Below are 8,402 nucleotides of genomic sequence, written 5' to 3'. Positions count from 1 at the left end.
GCAACAACATAAAATGTCGCATGCATAAACACTTAGATGGTCCCAAAAGCGAGCCCTATTGGCTATTTGCAATGCAATAAGTCTTGCATTTAGGCAACTTTAAGCTGTTGGCATAGTAAATGACAATGCCTTTTCAATTTATTGTAAAAGTAAAAATTTTTGAAAGTTATTGTCATTTACAATGCCATTATGTTCAATTTAAGTAAATGGGAGACCTATAGCATTGCAAATGATTGTTATTTATGATGTGTAGCCTGGCGTTGCGTGTGTGAGTGGCGTTGCGTGTGTGAGTGGCGTTGCGTGTGTGAGTGGCGTTGCGTGTGTGAGTGGCGTTGCGTGTGAGTGGCGTTGCGTGTGTGAGTGGCGTTGCGTGTGTGAGTGTGGTGTTGCGTGGATGATAGTGGGCTTGCGTGGGTGTGAGTGGTGTTGCGTGTCTGTAAGTGTTGCTGTGTGGGTGAAAGTGGCACAGAGCCTTTGATGTGGCCTGGCGCAGGAGAAATGCTGCTGCTGCTAATTAAATACAAGAGCGGCCGGGAAGCGGCCGGGAAACACAAGTACGGCTGGCCACATAATTAGGGGAGGAGAAGCCGCACAGCACACGCTGGGAGAAGCCGTTTGATGTGCTGTGCGGCCGCGATGCGCGCTCTGTGCTGGGGGAGGGCCATTAGCCTGAACTCGCGGCAAGATCAAACGAAGGGTGGGAGGGACATTGAGGAACAGATGGCCATGAAAGTGTATGGGCCAAAAGCGCGTGCCTGTGGCCACGTGCACTCGAAGAAAACGCCACGAAAAAATGCGGTGGTTTGACAATCAGTTCGAGCACTTGAATTCTCGCCATTTCCCATTCATTCGGAATGGTAAAGGACGAGACCTAAAAACCATATAAAATACAGCCAACCATCATTTTAGCAATAGTAATACATCTTTCATATACAATCCAAGAGTGCCAGCTACTGGCCAGAGGTAGTTGTAAGTGCATTAGTGGTTAAAAGACTCGTGATTCAGGTTCAGTCGTTGTTAAGGAGTTGTGGTTCAGGCCCTTCGTGGTGAATGAGTCGTTGTAAAGGTTGTTTGCCATGCCCAAGTATAGCTAAATTCTAAAAACACCTGAAAACCTGTTTGTTCTAAATGCTGCCTCTGCCTCACCTACTTGCCGTTGCAGTGCTAAGATGTCTCTTCAGGGATGAGTTGTGCACCATATCAAGAATCAAATAACGTAACATAACATAAATACATCTAAAAATTGGAAAAATCATATCTCTGGTTTCCTACATCCATTTTCTGTCGCTTTAGTGTCTATTTGCTCATTGACATTGTCTCTATTTTTATAAGTTGGTGTGGGATTTTTAGTGTTGTATTTTCAATGTTTTAACTGTTTTGATTCTTATAACTGCCTTACACCTTTCTCCTTCGTTGAGCCTATCTGCTCTGTGCTACATCTAACAAGGGTTGTTCTCAAGTTTAAATTATTAAGGCCTAACTGGGCCTAGTAATGCTATGAGTACGTATGGTAATCCCCATTACTCTTAGTCCTACTCGTCCTCGACCCAGTCATTACTCATGAGGTATTCCACACGACAGGAAACAAAACAGGAAACGCTTTTAGGCTCCACCCCCCTCCTGCCAGGTGCTATATCACTACCAACCACCAGAAGCACATCCTGACACACCAAGCAACAAAGACCTGGACAGGGAGGGAGGGTGGGAAGTATGACTGGGTCGAGGACGAGTAGGACTAAGAGTAATGGGGATTACCATACGTAATCATAGCATTACCTCTACGTCCCTCGTCCTCGACCCAGTCATTACTCATGAGGCATACCAAAGCAACGCCCAAACAGGCCTTTGGCAACCGAAACACAGCAAAACACAGACCAGACACAAAGGAGTGCAGCAAGAGAAAAATTTAATACAGAAAACAGAACTCAGAGTGGAGGGGGAACCCCCACAGCTTGCAACACCCCACGACCAAAATTGGTCCGGTCAGACAGGGCACAAGTCAACCTGTAGTGCCTCACAAACGTGGACTCAGAGGCCCAGGTCCCAGCACGACAAATCTCATCAAGAGACACACCATGGAAAGCAGCCCAGGAGGCAGACACGCCCCGAGTGGAACGCGCCTGAACCCCCGCCGGACAAGGCAAACCAGCACCACGATAGGCCAGAGTGATGACAGCCTTAATCCAACGACCCAAGGTGAGCCTGGAAGCAGCCTTACCCTTACCAGCCAAACCAAAGGTGACAAAGAGAGAATCAGAAGAGCGAAACTCCCCCGAACGAGTCACATAAACAGAAAAGGACATGGCTTTTGTAGTTCGGACTGGACTGTTCCCATGGGGCACAGGGTCAGCGCTGATTTGCATATCGCCATTGTCTAACCCAGGGTGGTGTGGAGTGGAAAAACGATGGATTTGGGCCCAGATCTTTGGACTGGGGTGAATGTGTGACATTGATCCACATTCTGTCCATCACTGTTGTGTTTGCAATTACCGCTCTAAGTGTACTGGGGATGCTCAGATGTGAGTCCCAGGCACTCCACACCACTGGAATCAAGCTAGCCGGGCTGATGAGAGGTGTTACCTCGAAACCGGGCCGGTCCTCGGATGCTTGTTTCCGTTCTGGGAAGGACATGGCTTTTGTAGTTCGGACTGGACTGTTCCCATGGGGCACAGGGTCAGCGCTGATTTGCATATCGCCATTGTCTAACCCAGGGTGGTGTGGAGTGGAAAAACGATGGATTTGGGCCCAGATCTTTGGACTGGGGTGAATGTGTGACATTGATCCACATTCTGTCCATCACTGTTGTGTTTGCAATTACCGCTCTAAGTGTACTGGGGATGCTCAGACGTGAGTCCCAGGCACTCCACACCACTGGAATCAAGCTAGCCGGGCTGATGAGAGGTGTTACCTCGAAACCGGGCCGGTCCTCGGATGCTTGTTTCCGTTCTGGGAAGGACATGGCTTTTGTAGTTCGGACTGGACTGTTCCCATGGGGCACAGGGTCAGCGCTGATTTGCATATCGCCATTGTCTAACCCAGGGTGGTGTGGAGTGGAAAAACGATGGATTTGGGCCCAGATCTTTGGACTGGGGTGAATGTGTGACATTGATCCACATTCTGTCCATCACTGTTGTGTTTGCAATTACCGCTCTAAGTGTACTGGGGATGCTCAGACGTGAGTCCCAGGCACTCCACACCACTGGAATCAAGCTAGCCGGGCTGATGAGAGGTGTTACCTCGAAACCGGGCCGGTCCTCGGATGCTTGTTTCCGTTCTGGGAAGGGCATGACTTTTGTAGTTCGGACTGGACTGTTCCCATGGGGCACAGGGTCAGCGCTGATTTGCATATCGCCATTGTCTAACCCAGGGTGGTGTGGAGTGGAAAAACGATGGATTTGGGCCCAGATCTTTGGACTGGGGTGAATGTGTGACATTGATCCACATTCTGTCCATCACTGTTGTGTTTGCAATTACCGCTCTAAGTGTACTGGGGATGCTCAGACGTGAGTCCCAGGCACTCCACACCACTGGAATCAAGCTAGCCGGGCTGATGAGAGGTGTTACCTCGAAACCGGGCCGGTCCTCGGATGCTTGTTTCCGTTCTGGGAAGGACATGGCTTTTGTAGTTCGGACTGGACTGTTCCCATGGGGCACAGGGTCAGCACTGATTTGCATATCGCCATTGTCTAACCCAGGGTGGTGTGGAGTGGAAAAACGATGGATTTGGGCCCAGATCTTTGGACTGGGGTGAAGGTGTGACATTGATCCACATTCTGTCCATCACTGTTGTGTTTGCAATTACCGCTCTAAGTGTACTGGGGATGCTCAGACGTGAGTCCCAGGCACTCCACACCACTGGAATCAAGCTAGCCGGGCTGATGAGAGGTGTTACCTCGAAACCGGGCCGGTCCTCGGATGCTTGTTTCCGTTCTGGGAAGGACATGGCTTTTGTAGTTCGGACTGGACTGTTCCCATGGGGCACAGGGTCAGCGCTGATTTGCATATCGCCATTGTCTAACCCAGGGTGGTGTGGAGTGGAAAAACTATGGATTTGGGCCCAGATCTTTGGACTGGGGTGAATGTGTGACATTGATCCACATTCTGTCCATCACTGTTGTGTTTGCAATTACCGCTCTAAGTGTACTGGGGATGCTCAGACGTGAGTCCCAGGCACTCCACACCACTGGAATCAAGCTAGCCGGGCTGATGAGAGGTGTTACCTCGAAACCGGGCCGGTCCTCGGATGCTTGTTTCCGTTCTGGGAAGGACATGGCTTTTGTAGTTCGGACTGGACTGTTCCCATGGGGCACAGGGTCAGCGCTGATTTGCATATCGCCATTGTCTAACCCAGGGTGGTGTGGAGTGGAAAAACGATGGATTTGGGCCCAGATCTTTGGACTGGGGTGAATGTGTGACATTGATCCACATTCTGTCCATCACTGTTGTGTTTGCACATAAACAGACAAGGCACGCCTCAGGTCCAAAGAATGAAGCAACAGCTCAGAAGGAGAAGAAGGAGAAGGGCACAAAGAAGGAAGAACCAGCTCCTGAGAGGAATGGAAACGGGAGCGGACCTTGGGGACAAAACCAGGATCCAGAGAGAGCACAACAGCGTCATCCAGAAAACGCAAAAACGGGGGGAACAACGCAAGGCCGTAAGTTCCCCCAACCGCCTCGCAGAAGTGATGGCCACCAGAAAGGCCACCTTGTAGGACAGAAACTTAAGGTCCACAGTCTCCAAAGGCTCAAAGGGGGAAGACTGCAAAACACCCAACACCAAAGAGAGATCCCAATGCGGAACCAGAGAACGAACAGAAGGGGAAGAAAGAGAAAAACTACGAAACAGCCGAGAAACCAAAAGGCCATCAGAAGCAAGAAAAGAATCCGGGTCCCGGAAGGCCCGGATAGCAGCCCACTGACCACGCAAGGTAGACACAGCAAAACGCTTCTGAAAACCATCCAGAAAAAAACTGAAGGATAGAAGAAACAGGGCAAGAGGTAGGAGACAAACCAGAAGAGGAACACCACCCCGAGAAAGAAGACCAGTGCTTCGAGTAAGAAGACAAAGTAGACGGCCTACGAGAGGCCTGCATCACAGAAATGATGTGGTCGGGCAGACCCCGGACCCCAAGAGACAACCGTTCAACCTCCAGACCGCCAAGGAGAGGGGAACCAGAAGAAGGGACGGGGACCTCAGAGGAGAGGGGTAGCGGGGCAGAAGCTAAGGGGGGCCCACCGCTAGGCCCAGCAGCAGGGGAAACCAGGACCTCCTCGGCCAGTGAGGAAGAACAGCCACAACCTGAGCCCCCTCCCGCTGAACCTTCAGCAAGAAGGCAGGAATCAGAGGAAAGGGAGGAAAGGCATAAAAAAGCCAAGGAGGCCACCGGAGAGACAAGGCATCCACTCCCCAGGCGCCCACCTCCGGAGACCCCGAGCAGAACAGGGGAACCAGGGCATTGGACCGGGAGGCGAACAAGTCCAGACAAGGAGTCCCGAACCTCAGGCAAAGCAAGCGAAAAGTCCGGGGGGCCAAGCACAGGGACAGAGACGAAGGAAACCTCCGGCTCAAAGAGTCCACCACCACGTTGTCCACACCCCGAATATGCTGAGCAGACAGGGCCAGAAGATTCTTCTCCGCCCAGTCCGAAATGGAGCAGGCCACCAGGTTCAGGGAAGAACTGCGGGTCCCGCCCTGGTGATTGATGTAGGCCACAGACACCGTGTTGTCCGATCTCACCAGGACATGGCAACCCCTCAGATGAAGATGGAAAAGGCGGAGCGCCCTCTCCACTGCAGACAACTCCCTCCAGTTGGACGACCTGCGAGACTCCGACGGCAGCCAACGAGCCTGCACAGCCCAATGATCCAGAGTCGCCCCCCAGCCGGAAGCGCTGGCATCCGTGGTCACAACCAGAGGAGGAGGCAGACGGAACAACATCCCCACAGAAAGGTGGCACGGATCCAGCCACCACTGAAGGGCAAACACAACGTCCAGAGTCACAGGCCCAGGAACCGCATAATCCAGGACAGGAAACGGGACCCACCGCTGCACATGCCAAAGCAGGGGGCGCAGATGAACCCTGGCCCAGGGCACGGTGAAGACAGAAGCAGCCATGTGGCCCTGAACCTCCAGCCACTGAAGGAGGGGAGCCGAGGGCAGAGACAACAACTTCCTCAGCAAAGACTGGAGGCGGAGAATCCGGGCCTCCGGCAGGAACACCTTCCCCAACACAGAATCGAACACAGCACCGATGAAGGACCTCCGAGTGGCAGGCTCCAGGTGGCACTTCGGCAAGTTGATTAAGAACCCGTGGTCCCTGAGCGTAGACATGGTCAAGAGAAGGTGGTGAGACATGACCTCCAGGGACGGAGCCTGCACCATCCAGTCGTCTAGGTACGGGAACACCGACACCCCCAGGAGATGGAGATGGGCCACCAAGGGAGCCACCACCTTGGTGAACACCCGGGGGGCGGACCGAAGACCAAAGGGAAGGACGCAGAACTGCCAATGACGGCCCTCCAGGCAGAAGCGCAGGAAACGCTGATCCTTTACAGCCACCGGGACGTGCAGGTACGCATCCTGGAGGTCCAGAGTGGAGAACACCCAACCGGACTGAATCAGCGGGATAACCTTCTGGAGAGTCTCCATCTTGAACGGGATCTTCCTGATGAACAAGTTCAAACCCCGGAGGTTGATGACCACCCGAAAACCCCCAGTGATCTCCGGCACCACAAAGACGATTGAGTAGACACCCAACCCCCTCTCCGCCCGAGGGACAGGAACAACCGCAAGCTTGCTGACCAAAGGCTGAACCCCGTCCGACAAGGCCAGACGGCGGGAGGCATCCCGAGGAGAAGGGGTCACCACTACTCCGGAGGGGGGAGGAGGGGACAAGAACTCGATCCGGTAGCCCTCGGACAAGACATCCAGCACCCATCTGTCCGTTGTCGTCCGGTGCCAAGCAGGAAGGAACTGGCGAAGCCTCCCACCAACCAGAGGCGGACCACCAGCGAGAACGGCCCCCAGGCTGGCATAGTCAGGAACGCTGAGGACCAGACCCGGCACCACGCTGGGACTTCTTCTGAAACTTACGGGGAAAAGAACGGCCAGCGCCCCGCTGACTCCGAAAAGAAGACTGCTGAAACCGGGAAGGCTGACGGAAAGACCTGGCACCAGAGAAGAAGGAACCCTTACGGGGCTGAGGATCACGAAAGGACAAAGTATGTTTACGTTCCTTGAAAACCTTGAGTAGCTTCTCCTCCAGTAAGTCACCAAACAGACGGGCACCAGTGAAAGGCAACCGCAAAGCCATGGACCGCTGGGCCGCATCCGTCTTCCAATCACGCAGCAACAGGTTACGATGGGCAGCCACAGAGGAACCACAGGACATAGCAGAAGCCCTCACAGAATCAAATGCAATGTCCGACAGGAATTCCGCCTGGCGCTCCATAGACTCCAGCAATTCCGGACAACTGGCACCCTCCTGCATAGATGAAAACAGGGACTTGAAATCAGTCAGCAGAGACTGGGCAACATACGCCCCATAAATGCCAGAACGAAGCGCCAGGTGAGAGGCAGCATAAGACTTCTTCAGCGCAGAATCCACCTTCTTGTCCACACCATCCTTCAAAATGTTATCATCCGCCATAGAAGGATGACCCACAAGACTGGCCACAACAGAGTCCACAGGAATGGAATCAGGCAATTGCGCAGCCATATCCTGCAAGGGATAAAGCTTGGACATAAACCTGGGCATGGAGATATGATCAGGGTCCTTCCACTCATTCAGCAGGACATCAGAGACAAAGGGATGCACCGGCAAAGAAGAAGCAACCGGCTTCCTAAACTGCGGCAAGAGAGAATCCAGAGAAACACAGGGCGCAGCAACATCAGGAAACCCCATGTTAACACGCACATGGGAAAGGACGTCAGGCAAGATATCCCTGGAAATGTATTTGCCCTGAAGCTCAACCGTAGCTGAAGAAGACTCATCAGACCCAGAAGAGGAAGAGATATCCGAGTAAAGTGCAGCAGAACCAGAAAGACCAGCAGCACCCTTCTTGGACGTCCGAAGATCAGAAAGCGTCTCCAGGATAAGGCGCTTTATCCTAGCATCATCATCCCCCTTAGCACGCTTCACAGGAGGAGGAGAAGAGTCCCCACCGGAATCCGAGGAAGAAGGAGGCACAGGAGAGGTATGCTTCCTCTTGCGATGGTGTTTGCCCATGATGAAAACCCAAAGCACAAAACAGGAACAAAGGAAACACCACAAAAGCACACAAACACCACCCCCCAGAGCACAGATAAAGAAAACGGGCACACCCCAATTAACCCCCCGCAGGGAGGACCGGGATAGGCCCAACACAATGACCCAGATGCAAGGCCCCCCCCCCCCCCACCA

The sequence above is a fragment of the Lissotriton helveticus genome, chromosome 1_1, assembly GCF_964261635.1.
Source record: "Lissotriton helveticus chromosome 1_1, aLisHel1.1, whole genome shotgun sequence".
Taxonomy (NCBI): domain Eukaryota; kingdom Metazoa; phylum Chordata; class Amphibia; order Caudata; family Salamandridae; genus Lissotriton; species Lissotriton helveticus.
The sequence above is the reverse complement of the archived record's forward strand: the minus strand, read 5'-3'. Positions refer to the sequence as shown.